Source organism: Vipera berus (assembly GCF_964194415.1).
Source record: "Vipera berus genome assembly, chromosome: 2".
In the NCBI taxonomy this organism is placed as follows: Eukaryota; Metazoa; Chordata; class Lepidosauria; order Squamata; family Viperidae; genus Vipera; species Vipera berus.
The window spans coordinates 101,890,420-101,916,553 of record NC_138203.1 but is presented as its reverse complement, the minus strand read 5'-3'; the positions used below and the strand labels follow the sequence as shown (position 1 = coordinate 101,916,553).

General features: G+C 40.4%; 1 long non-coding RNA gene across 1 annotated transcript; it reads right to left on the bottom strand.

The window, feature by feature from the left end:
• Positions 1-340: 340 nt before the first annotated feature.
• LOC308662114 lies at positions 341-21,614 on the bottom strand. The gene is made up of 3 exons (XR_014025104.1): positions 21,589-21,614; positions 20,860-20,976; positions 341-465 (listed from the first exon to the last, which is right to left on the bottom strand). It is a non-coding gene; the product is annotated as an uncharacterized lncRNA (long non-coding RNA).
• Positions 21,615-26,134: the final 4,520 nt, after the last annotated feature.

The following is a 26,134-nucleotide window of genomic DNA, read 5'->3' as shown; positions in this document are numbered from 1 at the left end:
TCCTCCTCCTTCTGCTTTGGAGTCACCTGCTTCTTCTATCCCTCAGCCAATGGCATTCACAGTTCCATTTCAATTTCTAGGATTTATTTTACAGAAATACACTCAGTGGAAGCAGCCCCAATACTTAGCATGCTATGGACGGGACAAGAGTGTTTATTGTATACTATGATGAAGCCACTTTATAGAGTTGCGTGCCTTCTGTCAACGTGGAGTGGAGGAGAGCCATGGTACAACATTTCTATATAGAGCGTACAGCATTTCTTTTTCCCACTTCTCTCACAGTTTAACAGATATTTAGCACTTTTTGGCTGTTGACATAAGTGACATTTCTGCCCTAAGCAACTGTAGCTGTCAGTGCAATTCCCACAGCTCAAAATCAGACTAGCTGCCTTCTTTACACCGAAAGGAGGGGAGGGCGTCAACTTGTTATTTGCCTGGAGTGTCAAAATGTCTTCAGCTGACAGGCTGGGAAAAGATGTAAAGCAACAATAAAGTTAGTGTAGTGAATAGGTGAGCCATTCAGTCAATCATTTGGTTCAGGTAGGTAAGGCAAGGAAATCCAGTCCTCCACACTCACTCAAGTCATGTCTGATCATTTGAATCTTATTCAGAAATGGAAAGCAACGTCTTTGCTTCCCAAGTTAAAAAACGCCCCTTAGCCCATAGACACAGAGCCCATCACTTTTGGCTGCAGGGAATAAACGTTTAGTCATTTTGAAATCCTTTCCTCACAAAGGGGAGGGAAAAGGCAAGAGGCTTGCTTGGGCAAGCTCTGGAAGAGATTTCCTCAGTCTCCTATTTCTGGTTCAAAAGTCTTGATCTTGAGGCCGGGGAGGCTGAGATCACTGAAAGACCTAACTGGAAAAAGAAAAGCAGAAAATGGTTGAAGCAGGCTGGATGAATGCGGAATGATGACAGCCTCGGGGAGAGATGGAGAATGAAAAGACATATGGCTTTGAAAAAAACGGTAGTACTCCAGTGATGTGAAGCTGCCTTCTCTCTAGAGAAAGCAATGCTTTTCAACCTTGGCCACTTTAAGATATATGCCTGAGGAATTCTGGGAGTTGAAGTCCACACATCTTAAAAGTGGCCAAGGTTGAAAAACACTGCTCCGGGGAATGGAGGAGGAGGAAAATCTGGATCAGATCTCCAGAAGCCTCTGGGCGACACATGAGCTGAGCTAAATTGTTCCGTGGCCTCTGAGTTAAAGTTGCAATCTACTTGAATCGGGGATTATCCAGGAACAGCAAACAGGGGAAGATATCCTTCAGTGCCAAGGATGCATTAGGCAAGGCTCTCTTCTTTGTTTTGTGTGCTGGTCTGCTTTATTGACTTGGATATCTTGTTTCTGACAACTGTGCCTGCTGAGTAACCTTAGCATCTGAAAACTACTGTATCGTGTAAAGCAGACTCAGTTCTTGGTATTTTAGTACTTTGTGAGGTCTATGATTTTGCCTTATTCTGCCCGCCCCATTTAGTTCTGCGAGTGACTACCTTAAAGTTCAAAAGAAAGTTTACATTTTCCCTTTTCTTGTTTTTCATAAAGTTGCATTTTAAATTACACAGTGTGCTTTGGTTCGAACTCTGCAACAAAGGGAATAGGGAGGACCTGTTTACTCTGGCGACATACGCCTCTGAGGTTTACACGGGTCAAGAGGTGATGCTGTGGAGTTTATCTGCTGTTATTGTTGTTGCTGTTATTACTCCCAGTTACTAGAAAGTAAGAGTGATCAGATGGTGAGATCTTCTGTCAGTCTCAGGGCAACTGTTAAGGAAGAAGAGGCCAGGGCAAGGATTCTCCTGAATATTAGTGATGGGAGAAGAAAGAATAATACTGGTCATAGCACCAAGGTAGGAAGTTGGCTGGACCCATATTCCTACCAAAGGACTTTCCTTCTGGAGGGGAAGATTGAGATCTTCCACCTTTTGCCCTACGGCAGGGGTAGGCAACCTCGGCTCTTTTATGACTCGTGGACTTCAACTCCCAGAATTCCTGAGTCAGCTATGCTGACTCAGGAATTCTGGGAGTTGAAGTCCACGAGTCATAAAAGAGCCGAGGTTGCCTACCCCTGCCCTACGGGTTCAGCTTTGCTGCTCTAGGAATTGCTACTTTCTCGCTGATCTATTTTTCAAAACGTGCATGGTTTCCTCTGTTTCTGAACAGGGTTTTTTTTTAATGCACTGCATTTTAAATAACAGCGAGAACAAAACCAACCTCAGTCATAAAGTGCTATGATCTTTCACTGTTTTGTTGCGTAAAGTCAAGGCCAACCTCAAAAGACAAATTTTGCCTGGATCATGGAATATGTGAACTCTGTAAACGTCTGCTGGAAAGTACGGTATCAACTACTAAGATCTGTAGGTGTCTTTCTTATCTGGGTGTTATCTATACATAAATACCCTCATCACACATATACCCTCAGATCAATTCAGTACTGTAGTCACAGACCAGCATAATGTAATCCCAGAAAACTTTAGAGAGAGGGGAAAAAGAAATGTACATCGAGACATTTGGAAACGTCAAGGTCTGCTTAGTATGTTAAGTTGAAGGGCAATCATGCAGGCTAATCGCTACCTTACATGCAAATACGGGTAACTAAATTTGGAAAGTTTCTTTCTTTCTTCTTCCTTCCCTCCCTCCCTCCTTTGAACAAGCAATTTCAGATGGGACCAATTTACAAAGAATAAATTTCCATTACCTGCAATTTGCCTTTTCGAGATTGTTTCCTATCAAAACACTTTGGTTGGAATAAAAAAGGGGCTCCTGAGACACCAGTAAATCTGTACCGAAGATAGACAGCTACAACCTTGAAAAAAGTCTGATTTAATGCTGAGGTGAGAGAAAGCAGCCAGTACAGAAAATCAGAAACAGAATTTTTGCTACTGGACAGCAGTTCTCATTTGCCCTCACACCACTTTCCAGTATTTATTTATTTATTTTATTTATTTATTCGGTTTATATACCGCCCTATTCCCAAAGGACTCAGGGCAGTTTACAAGGCAAAATTTAAAAACAATCCATTATAAACTTAAAATAAATTAAAATAAATTAAATTAAGTCTAGCCACAAAAATTAAATCACAATTTAAAAACATTAAACCCCTCAGTCCAGACCAGATAGCTCAAAGAGCCAGGTGTTTAGGTCCTGGCGAAATGAACGAAGGTCGGGGGCAGTCCAGAGTTCCGTTGGCAGTTGATTCCATAGGGCAGGTGCGCCCAAAGAGAACGCCCTCCCCCTGTGGATCGCCCGTCGGCAATCCTTGACTGGCGGTACCCTGAGGAGGCCCTCCCTGTGGGAGCACACAGGACGATGGGAAATTGATGCTGGCAGCAGGTGCTCCCTTAGATAATCCGGGCCCATGCCATTTAGGGCTTTATAGGTCATCACCAGCACCTTGAATCTCACCCAGAGGGCAACTGGAAGCCAATGCAGCTCGCGGAGAAGAGGTGTTACATGGGAGTATCGGGAGACTCCCATTACAACTCGCACGGCTGCATTCTGCACCAGTTGAAGCCTCCGAGTGGTCCTCAGGGGCAGCCCCATGTAGAGAGCGTTGCAGTAGTCTAGCCGGGAGGTCACAAGCGCATGGGTGACTGTGCGTAGGGCATCTCGGTCCAGATAGGGCTGTAACTGGCGCACCAGGCGAACCTGGGCAAAAGCTCCCCTGGCCACGGCTCCTATATGATCTTCCAAACTGAGCCGTGAATCCAGGAGGACACCCAAGTTGCGGGCCCTATCAACGGGGGGTAACACCTCACCCCCCATAGTTAAGGATGGAAAAGATTGGTTAGTATCAAATGTATACATTTTTTTCCATCTTCTAATGAATATGTGCACCATCTTGTCCCTGTGACGAGAGGGGTGACTGATGTTACCATGCTTTAGCAGGCATTTTCTTGATATTTCCCCTCTTAATTGTTGCTCTTTCTGTCTTCTTGTTCATTCAGACATCTTAAACATTATAGTTACTTCTGGCTGATGAGTTTCTCTTTGAAAAATGGAAAATGTCAATATTGTGCCTCATTTTTACAATAAATAAAGTGGAAAGGCAACAAAGACTTGTAGAAAATAAGAGTAATGTAAGTAACTAATAGCAATTCATCTGGGAAAGTTCATCTCAAGACTTGCAGGCTGCTAAAATTTAGCCTGAGATCTATGGCAAATACATCTCTTTTTCTAACTCTAGGAATGGGTTTGCATTATTCATCGGTGCAGACATTATTAGAGCTTCTACCATAAGTCTTCAAAACCCCAAAAGGGTACGAGTACAGATTAGGCAAAACCTGGCTCAAAAACAGTAATTGTAAGAGGGACCTTGGAGTCCTAGTGGATTATCACTTAAATATAAGCCAGCAGTGTGTGGCAGCAGCCAAAGAAGCTAACACAATCCTTGGTTGTATAAACAGAAGCATAGAATCAAAATCATGCAAAGTATTAGTACCGCTTTATAAAGCCAGTTTTGGTCACCACATTACAAAAAAGATGTTGAGGCTTTAGAAAAAGTGCAGAGAAGAGCAATTAAGATGTTTAAAGGCCTGGAGACAAAAACTTATGAAGAAAGGTTGCATGATTTGGGTTTGGCCAGTCTAGAGAAAAGAAGGACTAGGGGGCACATGATAGCCCTATTCCAGTATTTGAGGGGCTGCCACAAAGAGGAGGGGGTCAACTTACTTACCAAAGCGCCTGTAGGCAGGACAAGAGACAATGGATGGAAACTAATCAAGGAGAGAAGCAACCTGGAATTAAGGAGAAACTTCCTAACAGTGAGGGCAGTTAACACTGGAACAGCTTGCTGTCAGAAGTTGTGGGCGCTTCATCTCTGGAGGTTTTAAAGAAGAGACTGGACAGTCACTTGTCTGAAATGGTACAGGGTCTCCTGCTTGAGCAGCGGGCTGGACCAGAAGACCTCAAAGCTCCCTTCCAGCTGTATTCTGATTTTGATTCTGAATGAAGTTCCAAGATTAATTAAAAGTATCCATGGTGAGAAGGTGATGTCAAAAAAGTTAAGATGGCAGCCACAACTGTACTATCAAAGACCCAGCCTCTTTTTTTTTACATGCAGCTTAAAAAGAGGTGGGGATATGATTGCCACCATCTTGACTTTTTGACACCCCTGCCCTGGCTGTCATCTTGCTTCCAAATCACTGATAAATGCAGCTACTATTCATACCTGACATTTCAGGCAATCCAGCCCCACTGTCATCACCTCAGGTCTAAATGGTTTTGGTTTTTAACGTCTTGCTTACTGAGGCTGCTATGGTTCTGGGTAAGAGTCTGCTCAATCATTTATCTTATTGTGGGGAATCACTCAATGAAATAATTTTCTTTTGCCGGTTATACCTAAAACGTGCCACTATTTTTTGCAAAATGTTTTCACAACAGAACTGCCCCTTGCTTTCCCCCCCCCCCCTATGTATTGTTTAATATTATTTATATCCTGCCTGTCATTATTTATGACTGACATTAACAATCTTAAATAAAAACAGCAAAAATACTTTTTAGTGGGGTTTCCTCAATTTGGCAACTTTAAGCTGGTTGGGGAATTCTGGGAATTGAAGTCCATCCAACTTAAAGTTGCCAAGATTAACAAATGTTGCTTTATTGGATAGAAATAATTATTTGGGGATCCTTCTCAAAGGGCAGTTGGTAGAGTGGACAGAAGTTGAGGCGGCCCTGTAAAATGGTCCTGGCCTTTTTCTTTTTCTTTTTCCCTTTTTTGTGCTTTGATGCCTTCCTTTTGCTATTTACAAATGTGGTCTTTTTGCTGAAGTAGCTCATTAGATGCCTGCTGTGCAGAAGTTGTTGATGTTATCTGCAGAAGGAGTACTTAAACTGGATTAAATGTCTTTCCTACTAACAAGTCAACAGGCTGATCCCAGCGTGGGGAATTATCAGGCCCTGTTTTCCCACAAGAGGATCCCATCACTTGATATGTTGATCCAAACTTATTCAGAGGCTGTTCCCACCTCATCTTTAATCTCTTGAAGATGACAAGCTCAAGAATCGGAAATAGAAAATGAGGAAAGGCTAGTTTCTGTGGGGACACAAAAAAGTGTGTGAACTGGCTGTACTTTGTTGCAAACCTCTCAAACTTGGATAGATTCACACAAGGCAGTAGGCAATAAATTATAGTTTGTAAATTGCAAATAGTGGGTTCAATAATATGAATCCAAAATTAAACAAATTACATTATGGCCTGGAAATTGGTTGCAAGGGTGGAGAGATACAAAATATTCAAGGTGGTGGCTGCCGCTGCACCAGCAATGCAAATAAAAAGGCTTTAAACATGTGGTCACCCCAGCCCTCTTGATTTTTTTTAGAGACCCTTGCAGAGAATGGTTTCTATTTTGTTGTTTGAAGATCTGCTTCAGTTCCAGAGGGGAGAATCTAACAATATTTAACCCTCCCTCTTCCAGTCTTACTTCTTCAGCCTTCTGTGGCTGATTTTAGTCAGAAACCCCCAAAAGGGAACATATTGGAGAAGCAATTTCTATAGAATAATGGATAAGTGAAATGTGGGATTCATTATTATGGGAAGACTATCATACAGAGGATATTTCTGTGGTCCGTTCTGCTTTAATTGACTCTCACATACACCCATTTGTAATTTTGCTTTTTGGGGCCTGCAGATGCAATAATATATAGGAATGAATGTGCAGCTAATATATTTCATTAATTAAAGTATTTACTAAGACAAGTATAATGTTTACACAGAGACAACTGTGCAATGTTTACATTGGCTCCTTCTTTGTTTACTTAGGTACCAAAGCAGGAGTGCTAAAGGCTTAAGCAATACAAAATTGTTACTTTTCGTTGAGAATATAATTGTTTGTACATTAATTGGAAATTGGGTGTGAGGTTTTGGCTCTCAGAGCACATGCACTAGGTCTAAAATTCAAAGAAGGAAGGAAGGCAGGCAGGCAGGCAGGCCTTAGTGTAGTGGTGAAGGCACCAGGCTAGAAACTGGGAGACTGTGAGTTCTAGTCTCATGTCAGGCATAAAGCCAATCAGGTGACCTTGGGCCAGTCCCTCTCACTCAGCCCTGGGAAGGATGCAAGAACAAGCCATTTCTAAAATATTTCCAAGACAACTGCAATCACCAGAAGCCAACACTGACTTGAAAGCACAGTATATTTTACACTGTATGCATGTATTACAGATTATTTATGGGTCTTATAAAGTAATACAAAATGATACTGGAAAACATACCTTTAAAAACACTATCAAAAGGCAAGATGACAAAATGCAGAACAAGTCAAAACTAGTAAGATAAAAACAGCAGAAAGCAACACTGTCTCCATAAAGGACAGTTGAAAAAGCTGGGAAGAAACATTACTAAAATTCCACTTCATACAGTAGCATAACAACCACGACAACAGTCAGCTAGTTATCTTGAGGGATAAGCTGTCGCCTCAGCTGGTGTCTAAACGTCTCACAGCAGGTGCTAGACCAAATGAGAGAGGAGCCACCCCCTGAGGAAGAGGGTGCCACACTGACCAGGAATTCACCATTGACTGACTTGAAAGAGGATATCCTAAGTCAGAACTTCCTGTTTGTGGAATGCCTTCCTGGTCATTGTGGCTGAGCCTTCTAAGCATTTTGTCACCAGTTTGAAGATCATTCTAACCGTTTACTCAAACTAATTCAGCTAGGTTACACTGACTTGGATACGTCCTATACTTGGTTATGTTATATACTTGGTTATGGCTTGGAACCCATCCTATGTTAGGCAATTTTAGGATTTTTCATGATGATGATGATGATGATGATGATGATGATGATGATGATGATGATGATGATGATGTTTGCAGAGGTGTGGTTGTTGCATAGTGTGTTTCTTGCTACTTTTTTTTTAAAAAAAAATACCTCTAGAGACTTCCAGGTTGTCAGTTGTTGCCTACATTAGAATGCATGTTTGGGGATGCTTGAGTGCAAAGGAGAGAGATCTCCAGCTATATGACATACCTTCCTGTGAAAAGTGAAGAATGAAGTGGACCGAAGGCCACTCCTTTAACTGCATTTAGTTTATGGATATTTGTAGGTTCAACTATTATGAAATGCAGTCAGGGCTGCCAATCTGAATAGCTTTTACATGAAAAAAGATTAGGCAAATGAATTGAAAGATTTGCTACAGTTTCTAGCTTTCAGTACTGAATAAAGCATTTGTGTCCTTTGCTGACTGCTGTTATTAGTTTTTATATCTTTGACAATCAAAAATAAGGTCTTTGAAAAATCTCTGGTGCCTTTCAGGTTGGTGAATTTCAATACAGGCAGCCCTCCACTTACAACAGTTCCTTTAGTAACCATTTGAAGTTACAACGGCGCTGAAAAAAAGCGATTTATGACCATTTTTCACACTTATAACCATTTTAGTATCCCCGTGGTCACGTGATCAAAATTCAAATGCTTGGCAACACCCTCATATTTATGACAGTTGGAGTGTCCTGGTGTTATGAGATCACCTCTTGCAACCTTCTGTCTAGAAGCCAGGTTTTTTTACAACCGTATTAATAACTTAACAACTGCAGTTATTCATTTAATGACTATGGGAAGAAAGGTTGTAAAGCAGGGCAAAATTCACTTAACAACTGTCTCGCTTAGCAACAGAAATTTTGGGCTCAGTTATGGTTGTAAGTCAAGGACTACCTGTATGCAAATGACACACTGTAGCCGTTCACATCTGAAGCACATTGACTTGGGCAAAGAGATTAAAAGGACTCTTGGTGGAACTCAGCAAGATTTTTCTGACATTCTTGCCAATCCTCCATTATTTTATAATTTAAATAATTCCATGTGTTATAAATGATCCATTCTGTTTGACTGTGGGAATAATGTATTATTATCTGACACAATCCAGGTCAGGGAAATTTACTACCTTGTCAGCGCTTCTCTTCTACAAATTTTCACTGTCAGCACTCAGATAGGATCAACAACCATAAACACTGTTGCTACCTCAAAAGAATTGCAGAAAAGCATTAAGCAGAAAAGACGGAGATATTTTGCTTTTGAAGAACCATATTCCGTACTGAAGAGTTGTTGCATGTGGATAAGCCTTTTAAAGTTTTCAAATTCTCAGTAAAGATTAGTAACTATTTTCTTCCTGGTGAAAATAACTGGGTTCCAAAGCATTGCACAAGAGTAAGCAATGAACCAAACTACAGGTGATCTTTGACTTAATGTTAGGCATGAAATATCAGGACCAGATGTGAAGTTCCAATTAAACTGATTTATTGCTAAACATGTCTATACCCAGGAATCTATTCAACTAATGGGTTAGCATTATCTTGGCATTAAATAAGGACCAATGGAATTCAAGAAGGTTGGACTTAATCCATTTGTAGCTATGTAGAGACTATGTAGGGACGCGGTGGCTCAGTGGGTTAAGACGCTGAGCTTGTCGATCAGAAGGTCAGCAGTTTGGCGGGTCGAATCCCGAGTGCCGCGTAACAGAGTGAGCGCCTGTTACTCGTCCCAGCTTCTGCCAACCTAGCAGTCTGAAAGCACGTAAAAATGCAAGTAGAAAAATAGGGACCACTTCAGTGGGAAGGTAACTGCGTTCCGTGTGCCTTTGGCATCTAGTCATGCCGGCCACATGACCACGGAGACGTCCTCGGACAAGCGCTGGCTCTTTGGCTTTGAAACGGAGATGACCACTGGCCCCTAGTCGGAAACAACTAGCACGCATGTGCGGGGGAACCTTTACCTTTAGGAGACTCTAGACTGATTCCTCTTTTGACTCCTCTCACAAGTGCTGCCACTCCTTGTAAACTTATGACTACAAAAGGGATCAAAATTTCAGGTGGTAAATCAAGGTGCAGTCGTATGTCTGGTGACCATGTGACCATGCCCAATTTTATGACCATTTTTTCAATAGCTATAAAATAAGCCACCATGGTCGCTATGTGAATTACATGGTTGTTAAGCAGGTCCAGCTTCCCCAATGAATGTTTTTGGTGGAAACTGGCAAAAATAGTTGCAGATTGTGATCATGTGACTGCAGAAGTCTGCAACTGGTCATAAATGCAAGCCGCTTGCCAGGCACACTAATTGCAATCCCGTGACCACAGGGGCGATTCAATGGTTTGAAACAGTTGTAAGTGTGAATACAGATTGCAAAGTACTTTTTCCAAAGCCATTGCAACATCAGACTATCATTAAATGGCTGTAAATCGAGGACTGCATATATTGTTTGCAGTTTTTCAAAACCTGATTACTGTCGACAGTGGGTTTGTAATATAACCTGGATTAAGTGATTTTTGTTGAATAAACAGCAGTAGCTAAGTGGCATACACAAATCTATTCTTCACTATTGCAGTGTAGAACACATTTCAGTTCCTTTCACACAGCGCATGTTGACTTATATTTATTAAATAAATAAATAAAGCAATGTTCTATTTACATTTAAAAACTCACTTTAGTCTCTTTCTCCTGGGGAATAGCGAGGGTTAGAAATAAATGAACCAGCCAGTGGTATTAGAATTAGATACTGTAACTGTTGTTTTCTTTACTTACCAACAAAACATCTGAAAAATTATCACTCTTCAATAATCCTAGCATAACGAGGACTTCCAGTGGCTCCGCGGCGACGGAGACAGCCTTACCGGGCTGCCCGCGGCTCAGCTGAGTGTTTTTTCGCCCGAAACAGCGCCGATCAGCTGTTTGGGCGAATTTGAAGCCCCCTCCTCGGGAGAAAAGGAGGGGGTGAGGCCCCAGGTAGGGGTCGAGTTCTCCGGGGCCGCCTGAGCTTGCAGCTTGGGCGGCCGAAGGATTGAACTCCCCCGTAGCCTGGGTCGCTCCCAGCTGGCCAGCGCCTCTGCTCCTGACTTTATGGAGCAGAGCCAGGCGTCTGCGACCACCCCTGCCTGAAGGAAAGACTATGGAATAAAAAGAGCAGGCAGAGCGGTACAAGAGGAAAAGGTGAAGAGGATTATTTTATTCTACTCTCAAGCTTGATGGACTTTTTAAACTCTAAGTGAAAGTGCGTCACAATTGAAAGTAAAAGATGGCGGCTAAACCTCCCCCTAAAACTCTTCGGAGTGCTGGAACTTCCCCGGTGCAACAATCATCATTGCAGGCATTGCATCCTCCTGATGTAGTGACATCGAAGGACTTACAAGATGCTCTTGAAAAACATACCCAGGTAATCTTGGAATCAATTTTGGAATCAATGGGTGATAAATTTGCACAGATGGAGGAGAAATTGAAGAAGTTGGAGGAGAGAATGGAGGAGAGGATGGAACAGAAGTACAGGGTGATGAAGGTAGACATTTTGTCTTCAGTGTATAAAGTGGCTGAATGTGTGGAAGATTTGGATGAAAAAGTCAAAGATTCGACTCAAAAGAATGCCATATTAGAAGCAAAAGTATTGGAGAATGAAGATTTAAGAGACAAAATGGATAAAGAATTGAGTCTTGCTCAATATTTCCAGATGCAGTTCGCCATTAGAATCAGAGGTTTAAAGGAGAATATTAAGGAAGATCTAAAGCAGCTGGTTTCTGAGGCTCTCGAAGTGGTATTGAATCAGCCAGCATCTGAAATAAAAGGAGGCATGGATAAAGTGTATCGTGTGAACTCATGGATTGCTAGACAGAGAAAGTTGGCTAGAGATGTGGTGGTTTATTTTACAAAAAGGGAAATTAGAGATGAAGTTATACAAGCTGCCTATGATACTAAGGTCGTGATTGCTGATCAAGAAGTTCTGGTTCTAAAAGAAATTCCTCCAAAGATTTTAAGGAGAAGGAAGGATTTTACATTTCTTGTGCAAGAGCTCAAGCAACGAGATATAAGGTTCAGATGGGAGATTCCAGCTGGGTTGATGGTGATGCATGAAGGTAAAAGGTACCGTCTGGTTACTGTGATGCAAGCGCGTGATTTTTACAATAATGTTTTAAAAGCAACCTCATTAACACTTCTGGAAGCTGCAAAGGGATCTGGAGAAGGAGAATATCAAGAGGCTGAAGATGGACAGACAGAGGAGAATGGTGCTGGAGGAGATCAAGTTATAACACTTTTGGATGATCCCAGAGAACAGAGGGTGACGCGTGCTGCTTTAAAACGATCAAAAAAGATAAAAGAACAAGATCAGCAGAAGTCTATGGAACTTTCACAACGTACTTACAGTCAAGTAGTGGGAGGTGGGAAAAGATTTGGGTGAGGAATGTAAAATTTATACAAGTTTGAAATCTAAGAGAGAATTTTTATAAAATGTTTTATAGATGGTATTTAGATTTTAAAAAAGCTAAGCATGTATCTGAATTATTAGCCTAAATGTTGGAGGTGTGGTGATAAAGATGTAATATATTTTCATATTTTCATATATGGTAGACTTGTAAAAAGGTTAAGGCTTTTTGGATAAAAGTCTGATGGAATATACTAAGTTGATGTTGAATTTAATTACGGGGATAATACTGGAAAGAGGAACTGTCGACTATAGAAGAGTGGATTTTAAAGATTTTTGACCTGGTCGAAATGGTGAAGATTTCGGCCTATTTGAAAGATTACTCGCAGGAACGTTATATTATGGAAGGGAGAAAATGGCTTGGGTTTATTCAGAACAAGTATAGGGTTAAGAAGTTTATAAGTCTTCTTTTTTTGTTTTTTTTTCTATATTAGTTTTTTTTATATATATTTATATATATTTATATATATTTAATATTACTAAGGTTTGTTTTATCCTATATAAGCTAGAGAGTGATAGATTTTAGAGTTTATGGTTGTTAGTATATGGTTGTTTATGATTGTTTTTTTTTATATATACCTTGTATTTAGCTCTGGGAAGTCGGGGGGGGGAGGGGGGGAGGGGGGAGAGGAAGGGGGGGAGGGAGAAGGGGGGGAGGGGGGATTTTTTAAGGGAAAAATTGTATGTTAAAACTTTTCAATAAAAAAAAATAATCCTAGCATAACCACTTTAGAAGCAAAGACAGGAGAACATGAAATATCAAGATAAACCAGAGAAAAAAAGGGGGGTAAAATCATCTATTATGTGCAGTACCTCAGTCAGGCCTGAACTATAAGGCCACAAGCCTCAATCTTGTCAAAACAGCCCAATTCTTCTCTGTCCCCATAGAATGGCATTTTTTTTTCTTCCACACAAACTCCGAGCCATTCTGTTAAAGAGTTTTGTGTCAGCTCTGGCCAGAAAAGTGAAGCAAAATAGAATAAATTGAGGTTAAGAAACTAGAGAAGCCTTTGTAAGGCCTCATCTCTATGATTCAGTCACTTAGATCCTTCCAGATGAACACTTGACTGAAGGGAAGAGTTCGACCCACAGCTTTATTTGGAGGGGATTCGATGACTTAATCGGCAAAAACTTTGCCTTTTTATGTTCACTTGTTCCCTCTTTGGGAGACTAGACTCAAACAAAGTGCCCTTATTGTGAGCAGCAACACTGGAGCAGCTGCAGGTGTCCGGGCAGTGGCATATGACAAAGCTCATTTGTGAATCAGCCCTTGTCACATGGCCTGTGGTGCCCTGCTCCAGCCATCACTACTGCCTTCAAAAGCAAAATCTACACATTCAGTCAAAAGAGCCATTCTTCTTGGCTTTCTTAGCAACTAGTGTCCTTGGTAGGTATGTAAAGCAGGGGGTCTGTCTTTCGCCTGATGCCCAGAACTAAGAGATGGGTGCAGTGGCTGTTCTGGCTTCTGCTCAGTTTGAGGATGCTTTGAAAGAATCTACATGGAGATTTAAAAAAAAATATAATGCACGGCAAGAGTCGTTATACAAGCATACCAGATTGGCAGATGGCAGAGATGCCAGAAGAATAACTTTCTTCCAACCTTTTGAAATCTAAGGAACCACTATCAAAATGCTTGGCAATATTTGTAGGTTTATTTTATTTTTTTAAAAAAAAGGGTAAAAATGGATCACAGGAGCTATCATTACTCATTTCCTTTTTAAAATGATATTTTAATTATATGTTAAAAAGGAGATAAAAATGGAAAACAGTCCATAAATTCATGGATTACCTATACACAAAACCCACTAAAATTAGTCCATTGTTTCACACTATAGATAGAACTATTAGATGAAATAAGTAAGCTATTGACATTTAAGTTAGATCATTTAACCAACAGAAACAGTGGGGAAATTAAGGCTATTAACTACTGAACACACTCCAGATTTCTAAATGGCCCTCAAAATAACACTGCTGATGGACAAAGGTTTTGTTCAAATGCAGTAAGTGCACTCCTGTACCAATTAGTATTTTTCAATCTTGGCAACTTTAAGATGTCTAGACTTCAGGTTTAAGTCCAAGTATCTTAAAGTTGCCATGATTGAAAAATATTGGATGAGACTGACCATTACATACTTGAAAGTGATAGGGTGACTTTGGGCAAGTCATAATTTCTCAGCCCATAATTGACTTAACCAAAGCTGGTTAAGTCAATTCCTGTCACAATAAATGGACCAACACTTGGTTGATCTGAAAAAAACAGACCCTTATCTAGTGGGAAAACACAAGGAAGGAAAAAAAAATCCGTAACTGATGGAGAATGAGTATCCTTCCTTCCATCCGTGTAATACTGTATGAATTTTTTTTATACAGCATGACAAAATTACCATAAAATTACACTGTTGGAGGTTATTTTCTGATCTGGCAAAAATATCCAAGCTGCTGATCCCAAGCATCAGTGGTTTTTAATCTCACTTTTATTCCCATTCAGAAAATTTCTTGTTTCTCATTGTTTTGCTATAAATCACCTTCAATATTGTTTCTTTAACTGAAGGTGATTTATAGTAAAACAATGAGAAATAAGAATGCAGTTTATTCGATTGAATCTAGTGGTTTCTATCCATCTGTGAGGATGGTGTAATGAATTATCCATTGCTGTTATGCTTTATATAAAATGCATTTTCTGAATGAAAATAAAAGTGAGATAAAAAAAGCACTGATGTTTGGGGATCAGTAGCTTGGATATTTTTGCCAAGAATTTAGAAAATATCCTCCAACTCTGTCAGCATAGCATTATTTGTTGCTGGGAAAGGAGAAGTCACAAGAGCTTCTTCGGGGGCCTTGTGAAGTATACTCTAGGAACCTGTTGTGTGAAGTTGCTCTGGCCAGTTTGGAGATGGATTTGGATCTTCTTGTGTTAACTGTGCAGTGTTTGGTCCTGTAATTTCTGAAGAAACGGACAGAATCATTGGGACTGTCAATCAGTCACCTGACTTTTTCGTGCATGTTTCTACTGGCTGTCCTCCTGAGATATTTATTATATATGATTGGCTACATGCAGTGATGAAGGTGGTTCTAATATATCTGAAAGCAACAGTTCTGGAAAATTTGTGGCTAGTCTCCAATCTGCCCTTTTTGGGGAGAGGTTTATGAGCAAGTAGTAAGGCTGCAACTTCATGCCTTCCATGAAGCTGCTGGGATTATATATTTTTTGCCATCAACCCACAAGAATTCTTCACTCCTCCCTCCCAGGAACCCCAGCCCCCACCCCCCAGGACACACACAGACCAACACCACTATGATAAGCATAGGAATTATGGAAACACAAGAAGTATATAGAGGGAAAGAGGAAAGGAAGTCATTTTAGTTTAGAAGAGTCTATTTCTATGTCACGGAACTGTATTCCTTCAAAAAAACAATGTGGCACAGATGTATTCATTTTAAGGGAGATAGTGGTAAAGGTTTGAGAAAACAAGAATGACTTTGTTTCCTTTCAAAGCAGAGATGGGTGATCTTAATAGGGGACCAAGGCTTGGTTACACAAATTTGTGCAATGGTCTGTCCATCTCCCCCACAAACACTGCCCTAAAATTTGTGAAATGTAGCCAAACATTTCCTGAAAACTTGCAAGATCTTATTTAGTTATTTATTTGAATTTATTAGCTGTCCAGTCCCAATGGACTCTTATGTGAGAACACCAACAAACTCAGAACATCATGCACAAAGCCTTATTTTTGTATGAGTTCTTGTAAGTTTTCAGTCACATTTTTTCATTATTATTATTATTAACTTGATTTCATTTCAGAATTGTCAGTCCAATTTTGCAATTATATAAGGTTTGTGATGTGTAGGTGCTTTATTGCCAAGACCACCTTAAATTGGACAATATGCATAGTTGCCAGACTAAGTTGCCACGTTTTACACCAACTGCAACTTCCAAACACTAAGAGTAATAGTAATAGTAAAGATGGGATGCAACCAAAATATAAATAACTATTGCCAACTCAAATGGCATACGAATAGTGCTCTAGCTATAATTGTGCTATAATTATGCGAATGCATCATTCACTACAATAACCGTACTGCAAAACCTAGTCCAATTTCCTTTTGACAACAACACAACATTTAACCTTAATTTCAGTTTTTTCTTTGTTCCCTATCTTATTAGCTGGGGTGATATTCAAAGTTATCCACTGGTTCTTTGGAATTAAATGGTAAGGAACAATAGAGCTGGATACCATCAGCATAATTATGACAGTTCAATCCAAAGTTTTGAATGATTTGTCTATGCAGTTTCATTCACATGCATATTGCGGTAGAATATGTCTCTCTACCACAGAACCACAGATCCCAGGAATCCTTTATTCAAAGCAAAATGACTCACATTGGCCTGAAGCTGTAGACTCAAGGGGCAGCAATTCATTCACTATTCTTTTCTCCTACCCTTTCTTCTAGTTTGGACTGGCTTCCAAAATCCTTCTGTATTTTCCTAATAATTACATACAAAATTACATAATAATTACATGCAAAAGCAATAAAGCATTCATTTGGTTTTTGGATTGCATGCAATTGTGTCATTTTGACAGATTGCCCATGAAACTGAAAAAAACTATTTTTAGATTTTGGTAAAACAGGCAACTTTCTTTTTCCTGTGCGACTAACCTGCCCCTTTCCTTCCTGTTAAAGTTCTAAAGAAACGCTAGATAAGTTTGTACAATGGCACGGATTTTGAAAGTGTGAAAACTACAGTAGTCCTCCTTTCCTATTTCTAACATAAATAATATTTGTTCATCAGAAAACATGAAATCAGACTCTTTTGGATTTCTTACTACCATAAATTAAAACAGTTTACCTCCTATCACATTACTAACATAGAGAACTTGGCCTATAACCAGTGGTGGGATTCAAATATGTGAACAACCAGTTCTCTGTGTGGAGGCCGCTTCCGGAAGTCTATTCTGGGCCGGAGCAACAAAAAATTAGCTACTGGTTCTGCCGAAGTGGTGGGAACCGGCTGAATCCCTCCGCTGCCTATAACACAGCAAAAGTCTATAGCTGAGAAATTAAATTTATTTAATTTTTGGCCACCCATCTTACCATAGGATAAATTTACAGCTGCATTGTAGTTTATGTTTTAAAAATAAAAGTTAACAAATTTTGTTTGCACTTGAATATATCAAAACCAGATTCCTTTAGCCATTGTTGCATGATTACCCTTGATAGGTGGGAATTGTTGAAGCTGTAATCCCGTACTCATACAAGATCAAGTGGTGTTTCTGATTAAATTAGTTTTGTAGTTTTGAAACAATTAAAAAGTGATATGTGTTTATCAAAACTTAAAGTGGGGTAAATATAGAAGCAAAAAATCCTTCTTTCAAACTGCCTTAAGCTTTACATTTTCTAGGGCAGGGTAGGCAACCTTGGCTCTTTTATGACTCGTGGACTTCAACTCCCAGAATTCCTGAGCCAGCCATGCTGAGGGGACAGGGAGAGTTTCCAAGCTGAGCCATGCTGGGTCAGGAATTCTGGGAGTTGAAGTCCATAAGTCATAAAAGAGCCAAGGTTGCCTACCCCTGTTCTAGGGGGTAAAAAACTGCTATGTCTATAGCCGAAGCAATCTATTTGTTTATCTTTTAGAAAAGAAACACTATATTCTACAGTCTAAATTTAGGATGAAAAAAAATAAGTGCCCATAACATAAGCTTCTTTTTAAAATTCATTTGCACAACCTCAAGTGATCTTGGGAATGGTTCAGCCGGAATCTGAATCTCGATGTCCTTTCTTCCCATACATTTTATTGACCAAAAAAGCAACAACCAGAAAATACATTTGTGTTTAGGATAGCCCGATTAGAGTAACAAATTAACAGAATAACAGAGTTGGAAGGGACCTTGGAGGTCTTCTAGTCCCATCCCCTGCTCAAGCAGAAAACCCTATATCCCTCTGCTCTTTTATAACTCATGGACTTCAACTCCCAGAATTCCTGAGTCAGCTATGCTATGCTGACTCAGGAATTCTGGGAGTTGAAGTCCATGAGTCATAAAAGAGCCAAGGGTGCCTACCCCTGCCCTATACCATTTCAGACAAACAGTGTGTAATCTCTTCTTAAAAATTTCTTCAGGAGATTAACTATCCACCCATGAGATCAATAGGCAACTGAACAGAGCCAGATCAGTTCTCAGGGAGGACTTATTAAAAAAAACAGACCATAGAAACAGAACAGTAGAACAACAGAACCCCATTGCTTGTCTCTACAGTTCACATATTAATAGGCTGCAGCCTTTACTGGACATTGTACTTTCTCAGGTACTGGGTGGCATATCCATATTTGCACACAGACAACCACCCAACATAAAGCAGATTCTCACAAGCAATAAGAAAACACTAGGACAATTATGCCTCATCATCATAAATCCCAGGAAATACCCACATAAGATTCACATGGTCTTCTCCAATGTCCTATGTGCCATCATCTGCCAGTAACATCTCTCTGGATTATAAGTAGGACAAATCAGCAAAAGAATTAGTGGACAGTTTTACAAAAGAGGAAATAGACAGTATCAGAACATTCCAGCCTCTCACAGCCTCCATAAATGTCCATCGAAGAGATTATTTTAGAAAAATGGGACTCTCATAGCACCGTCCAGCAAGAAATGTTGAACTCATCAAAAAGTTTCTGTCAATCTTAGAAGTTCTCAACAAACGCAATGGGTTTTTAACATACTACATACATGTTAATTGATAAGATGCTGATAGACTGTTTTACAAGTAACCTACATCTGCCTAATCAACCTATCTTCCCCTCCTCCCATTTTGCTTAGCTTCTCAATTGCATCTGATGGTGTGAACTGCCTCTCACAACAATTCATGCCTTTGAATGAAATGTGTTAGTCAGAAAAAAAATGCTACAAAACGCCTCATAATCAATAAGTGACTATTGGGTTATATTTCCAACATATCTTGGAGGGGTCACCAGTCTGAAAAAGGCTCAGTAATGAGGATGCAAGTGGCAACTGTGAGGGAAAATGGCATTTCATCCTTTTATGTAAGATGTAAATGCAACGTTCCGAATGTCCATGTAGCTTTGCGTTTCTTTCTGTTCCAGAAGAGACAGAGTTGCTTATTACACAAGAGATACATAAAATACTTAGTCGCTTAATGTAAGTTGTTTGAGAAAACCATTAAAATTCCTCTCTCTAAATGTGCATTTTAACAAGCCATTTGGCATAGGATCAGAACAATGAACAAGGGGGGCACTGTCTTCTTGAATTTGGTCTATACTGTAACTTCACCCCAAGAAAATCATTTCACTTTACTTTCTCCCCCTCTCTTTGCTTTAATGATGTATCACTGCTGAACTTGAAAAACTGTGATCATTTTTATTATTTCTAAAGTATAATGATGAGAGAAGTTGTCTCATGATAACCCAAAGTTGGAAAAGTATGCTTTTGCTACTTGGTGCAGGAGACCCATTCTTTCATACAGCACATAGTGCTGTAAACCAAGATTGCTGTTGTTCAGTCACTTAGTCATGTCTGGCTCTTGGCAACACTATAGACCAGACATGTCAAACTCGCAACGTCACATAATGTTGCACGATGTATTGGAACTTTTTCCCCATTGCCGGCAATGGGGTGGACATGGTTTTCTCGTGACACATCCGGCCTGTGGGCCAGCAGCTTGACACCCCTGCTATGGACTATAGCCGTGGTGGCGAACCTATGGCACATGTGCCACAGATGGCACACAGAGCCCTCTCTGTGGGCATGCGTGCCATTGCCCCAGTCCTAGGCCTTCAGCTGGATTTCATAAAACCTTTTCGCTTTAAGCCTCCGCCGCCATGTGCAAAAAAAAAGGTTCAATCAATCAATCAATTTCAACTTCTTGCGGGAAAAAAAATCTCGCAAAGTTGGAATTGATTGATTAAACTTTTTAGTCCCACCCAGTCAGCTGTTACCACCACAGCCATGCCCACCCAGTGGGTCACGCCCACCCAATGGGCCACACCCACCCAATGGGCCATGCCCACCAGGTACTCAATGATACATAAGTGGGTTTTGGGTTGCACTTTGGGCACTCGGTCTCTAAAAGGTTCGCCATCACTGGACTATAGCATGCCAGCCTCTTTCCCCCTCCCTGCTCCCCCCTTCCTCTACTGTCTCTTGGAGTTTACTCAAATTCATGTTTATTGCATCGATGACCCTATCTAGCCATCTCATCCTATGCCATCCCCTTCTCCTTTTGCCTTCAGTCAAACCAAGGTAGGGGTAGGGAAATCCCTGCTTGCAAACCTTGCATGGAGCATATGCAGCTTTGCACTCCTAACGCTTTTTTTACCCTGAGCTGTTTCCCAAAAGATTTCTCTCCCAGAGATAATAGGGAAGATAATAGGGAAGAAGTTGGCTGTTCCATTCTGATTAGATTAAGATGTGTTCTGCAAACGTGACACTAGAATCAGGCAACCTTCAGTCTGTGGGCCTGAGCCCTTCCCATCCAGCCTGCTCAGGGATGGAGGAAGCGAAGGAAAATGGCTTCTGGAGGAACCTAAAGCAATGTTCCCAAGGAAATCTTCCGCTTCGGTTCTGCTCAGCTAGGAAACCGCTGAGGAGCTGTGAAGAGGAAAAGAGATTGGGGGAGGGAGGAGTTGAAACCTTTTCTTACTGCACTTTCTCCTAGACTCTACCTGACTGCTGCTCAACCAATTGGAAACAGGATGGAAGCAAAGCAGATCCAGATCACTGATCATGCTGGCAATGCCAGGAGCCCTTGTCTTCTCCAAAGGGATCTCTCAGTGGTGGGTCTGGGAGAGAAAAAAAAAGAACTTAGCACTGGGCTATTTTATTTTCTCATCAAATGGGCTACAGAATGGGCTCCTTTGTATCACTCGGCTTTTATTCTCCCTAAAAGGCAGCCTAGAAACCGTTAAACAAATAAACAAGAGTTTTGAGCCATCTTGAAGACTAATACAGGTAGTCCTGGACTTACGACCACAACTGAGCCCAAAATTTATGTTGCTAAGTGAGATATTTCTTAAGTGAATTTTTATAACTTTTCTGCTCACATTTGTTAACTGAACCACTCACTGCAGCTGTTAAATTAGTAACACGGTTGTTAAGTGAATCTGGTCTCCCCATTGACTTTAATTGTCAGAAGGTTGCAAAGGGTGATCACATGACCTCGGGATGTTGTAAGCGTCATAAACGTGAGTCAGTTGTCAAACATCCGAATATAGATCATGTTCCATGGGGATGCTGCAATGGTCATAAGTGTGAAAAATGGTCATAAGTCACTTTTTCAGTGTTGTTTTCTTTCTTGACTGAGTAAACATTAGTTAGTAGGTGAATGAATGGCTATAACTCCATCTATTTTAAACTCTGACTCTTCCCACTTAGGACTTCAGCCATATCCTTACCTCTGCGATTCTTCATAGATTCCCCCCAAGAATCTGAACAGGTTTCCAGTAAGATATTTCCATATCTGAGGTACAGTATTTGAGGTACAGCCTGGTGATAGTATGCTGCCTTGAAGTTAATTCATTCCAAACTAAAACATAATGCAGAAATTTACCAAATTTACATAATGTTTAAAACTCCAACATGTCTTTCACTGAGCACTTTAATTTTCTGTTCTTGTAGACAAATAGTTTAAAAACTTTCTACCAACTAAAAACCTTTTAAATGTCAAACCACAACAAAAATTCAACTGTTTGCAGAAAATTATAGTCTATTTGACCAATCTATTTTACTTTCAACATTATTTTGATGTGTACAACAGGATGCTTGTCATTGCTGATCTTTTCAGATATAATATAAATCTGTATATTATCTATTGTTTTTTTTCAAACAACTGGTTTTTATATTTACTAATCTGATTTGAGGTATACACTTTATAATGAAATTCATCTTAGTGATCACTTATTCCAAGTAGGTTGATTTTTCTGGATTTTTCAATAGTATAACTCTAGAGCAGGGGTGTTAAACTGCTGGCCCACGAGCTGGATGCATCATGCCGAAACCGCACCCACCCCATTGCCGGCAATGGAAAAAAAGTCACGACACATCGCGACACGTTACGTGACATTGCGAGTTTGACATGTCTGCTATAGAGGATCAAACCAAGATAGCATTGTTGAGCTCTGTTTTGAGGTCATTTAATGGTAAGCATCTGAAATAAAATTGGAAGATTTATACTATATTACCCTTCCCGTGCTATTAAAAATCTACCTGGAACCAGATAAATTTATATTTTTGCTTACAATGTCACCGATATAAGTAAAAAAAAAGACATATGTTAGTTCTCAGGTTTTCAGTGATAAGTCTTTATCCTATACAGTATTTCAAGAATAAGTGTTTCGAATGTTGTTTTTCCATATTTTAAATGTTTCCCTTGATAAAACATCAAACTTCTGAAATACATTGGAAATAAAATCTATATTTAATGCCATTGTTGTTTTATTTTTCCTGTAGTGCCTCTAATGACCCCTGGGTTTTTTTATGTCCATAGTAGGAATATGACAACCAGCTGTGCCTCTCATTTCCATCTTTAATAATGACTAATAATGACCTACCAAGTCATAGTTTTAGAGTTACTTCCTTATCTAAACAGAGAAATAGAATGACCAAGGGCAAAAAAAAAAGCAGTGGGAGCAACTTCCGACTTCCTGCCAATTTGACCACAACTGACTGTCCTTCAGCAGTGGATGGTGGGATTAATTTATCCAGCCTCCAGAAGGCTATGGTGGGAATGGTGTACTGAATCTCTGGATGGTTGTATAGCAACACAGCAGCACTGAAGCCACCACAGCTTCGCTAATTGCAATTCCACAAGAGTTATGGATCCTAGATTTTGGGTGTGTTCTTAAAGTTAGCCCATTGGCAATATCTTGGTTCCAAAAAATGTTGCCTTTCGATTCACTGTTTCACCCAGTTAAAAGTTACAGACACAAGAGTTTTAATAGTATATATAGATGCAGTAATGGAAGTCCTAAACTGCTGATTCTTAACAGTTTTGGATGAGCTTAGGACAAAGCAAGCAAAGTAGACATGTGATCCAGACAAGATGGAGATTTGGCAGCTGCCTGGCACTTCCTACACTAATGCAGAAGGGGTACAATGGTTTTAAAGTTAATGAATACTTCGGGAAGCTGCCCATGTTCCTTGGTGCACAGGTGATACCAGTAGTTTAAATTGGGAGATCTTTTTAAAAGGCATCTAATCCACCAACAGCACAATTTACTGAGAAACACCTACGCATTCACTCATTTATGACTTCAGTCATTTTAACTTCTTAGTTTGATAATTCTGGGTGAAGCTCCTTTGAAAATCAGCCACTTGAGATCAGATCATAGTTGCCAATGTTTTGACCGAAATCAAGAAACCAGCTAAATTGACTGCTTTGATTAAAGAATGCAATTAATTGCTAATTGGAAACCACTTTTGGACTTTGTGCTTGAGGTGGAAGAAATGAAATTTTGGTTTTCTTGATTAGATGGATTTGTTGTTATAGAAATAAATGGCTAGTGTATATTATTATGTAAAAGTAAAAAGTTGAGGCTGTATGTTATTTCCTTATTCTACCACACCAAGAGAAGTCAGGAGTCAGTGCTTTTCTTTTTTCTCTCTCCTTTACCCTACACTTTTTCTTCTTCCCTTTTTCCTCCCCTGTTATCTCATTATCTTCATTTTTGTTTGTATTTCTGTATTTTTTATCTAAGGGACGCGGTGGCTCAGTGGGTTAGGACGCTGAGCTTGTCGATCGGAAGGTCGGCAGTTTGGCGGGTCGAATCCCGAGTGCCGCGTAGCAGAGTGAGCGCCTGTTACTCGTCCCAGCTTCTGCCAACCTAGCAGTTCGAAAGCACGTAAAAATGCAAGTAGAAAAATAGGGACCACTACGGTGGGAAGGTAACAGCGTTCCGTGCGCCTTTGGCGTCTAGTCATGCCGGCCACATGACCACGGAGATGTCCTCGGACAAGCGCTGGCTCTTCGGCTTTGAAACGGAGATGAGCACCGGCCCCTAGAGTCGGAAACGACTAGCACGCATGTGCGGGGGAACCTTTACCTTTACCTTTACCTATTTTTTATCTTGATAAACTAAAGTATGAACCCCAAAAGAAAGCAGGTGTCTGCACATACCAATCCTTTACATCTAGACTGAAGTGAAAGTATCATCTTTAAAGTTCAGAACAACTTTGGGACAGAGTGTCTCAATATATATATTTTTCCTTTCCTATAAACCTGCCTTAGACTCCTATACCCCTTGAGGACGATTTGTAAGTACTCTCAAAGGTGTAGACCTGAACCTTGACTTTAAAGGTTCCAGATAACCCACTTCTTCTACAGTACTTTGCAAGTGAAGAGCAGCTGTTGCTTGTTCCACACTTTTTTTCCTCCCACTAGAAAGGTGTGGGACAACTGAATTATTATTATTATTATTATTATTATTATTATTATTATTATTATTATTATTATTATTATTATTATTATTATTATTATTATTATTATTATTATTTTATTTTTTACCTTTTTGGTAAAAAAAGGCAGCAAACAAAACTAACATGAATTGCCCAACACGACTGGGCGTGGATAGTCCATTGAAGAACTATCAGTCATAGTGGCACACTCATGACTGTGGCAGCATCCCCATGGTCATGGGATCAAAATTTATGATTCATATTTATGATGATTGCCATATCGTGGGGTCACGTGACCACCTTTTGCGACCTCCTGTCAACAGGGAAGCCAGATTCACTAACAGCCTTGCTACTAACTTAACAAGTGCAGTGATTCTCTTAACAACCGCGGCAAGAAAGGTTGTAAAATGGGGCCAAACTCACTTAACAACTGTCTCGCTTAGCAATAGAAATTTTGGGCTCAGTTGTGGGCATAAGTTGAGGATCAACTGTGTTTGGATGCTGCCAGTAATAGCCGCTCACTTCTAGTACCTTGCAGCGTTCACTGGAAATAGAGCTCAATCATTATCCATTGTCCTTCCCATTTCGCTCACCATGATGCCGGTGACAGCTCAGTCAGGCTGCTTCTGAATATGGCTCTAGGGTCTAGGCTTGTTAAAAAGAGGGCTAAACTTATATCCAAAACTAGCATGACTGACTGATCAGAAAGGACCACAGTCATCCTGGGACTGGGACTGTGACAGGACCCCAGTGCTTCTTACATCCCCTATTCTCCACCTGTGACCCCAACCAATGGATCCCAGGCACAATGCTGTTCTACGGTTGCAAACTGTTAGTTGAACGGCTCAACAGGTAGCCAAACCTGTCTTTCAAAGCATGTGCTTAAACTCATCCATTGCCAGTCCATCATAGGTTAAGGGGAGTGATGGGTGATGACTCCACCAGCAGCTGAGAGGGGAAGTAAAGCCAGGAAATTCCAACCATTTCCTTAACTTGTTCTGATTGGAAAAAGTAAAGACGCCACCACACCAACCTCGTTTCTGAGACAGAATAAGACACATCAGAGCCGTGCAATTTAAACTCATGGCTTTCTTCTAGTTTTAAGATCGGTGGATTGTCCTTTGACACGGTTATAGGCTGTCAGCCAAAAGAGGGCCAGGATGAACCTGGACAAAGCTGCAAGTGAAAAAGAAAGGAAGAAAGAGGCAGCAGATAAGACTGCAAAGGAGAGGGGGAAAGGAGGGGGAAGAGAAAGGGGAAAAAATATGGTGCAGGAGAAAAATGGTACCCTCTGAGTCATAATAAGTGAAGAAGAGGGAAGCAATGGAAAGTTACACTAAAGAAATCTGGTGGAGAGACTACTCTCCCCATGACTGGGATAAGGGTAAGCCAATGGGTGAAAAGGTGAAAACAAGACTATAGGGGTACTCCTCGACTTACAACCATTTGTTTAGTGAGTGTTATAGTGGCACTGAAAAAAGTGACTTATGACCATTTTTTTTTCACATTTACAGCCACTGTAGCACCCCCTCTGGTCACGTGATCAAA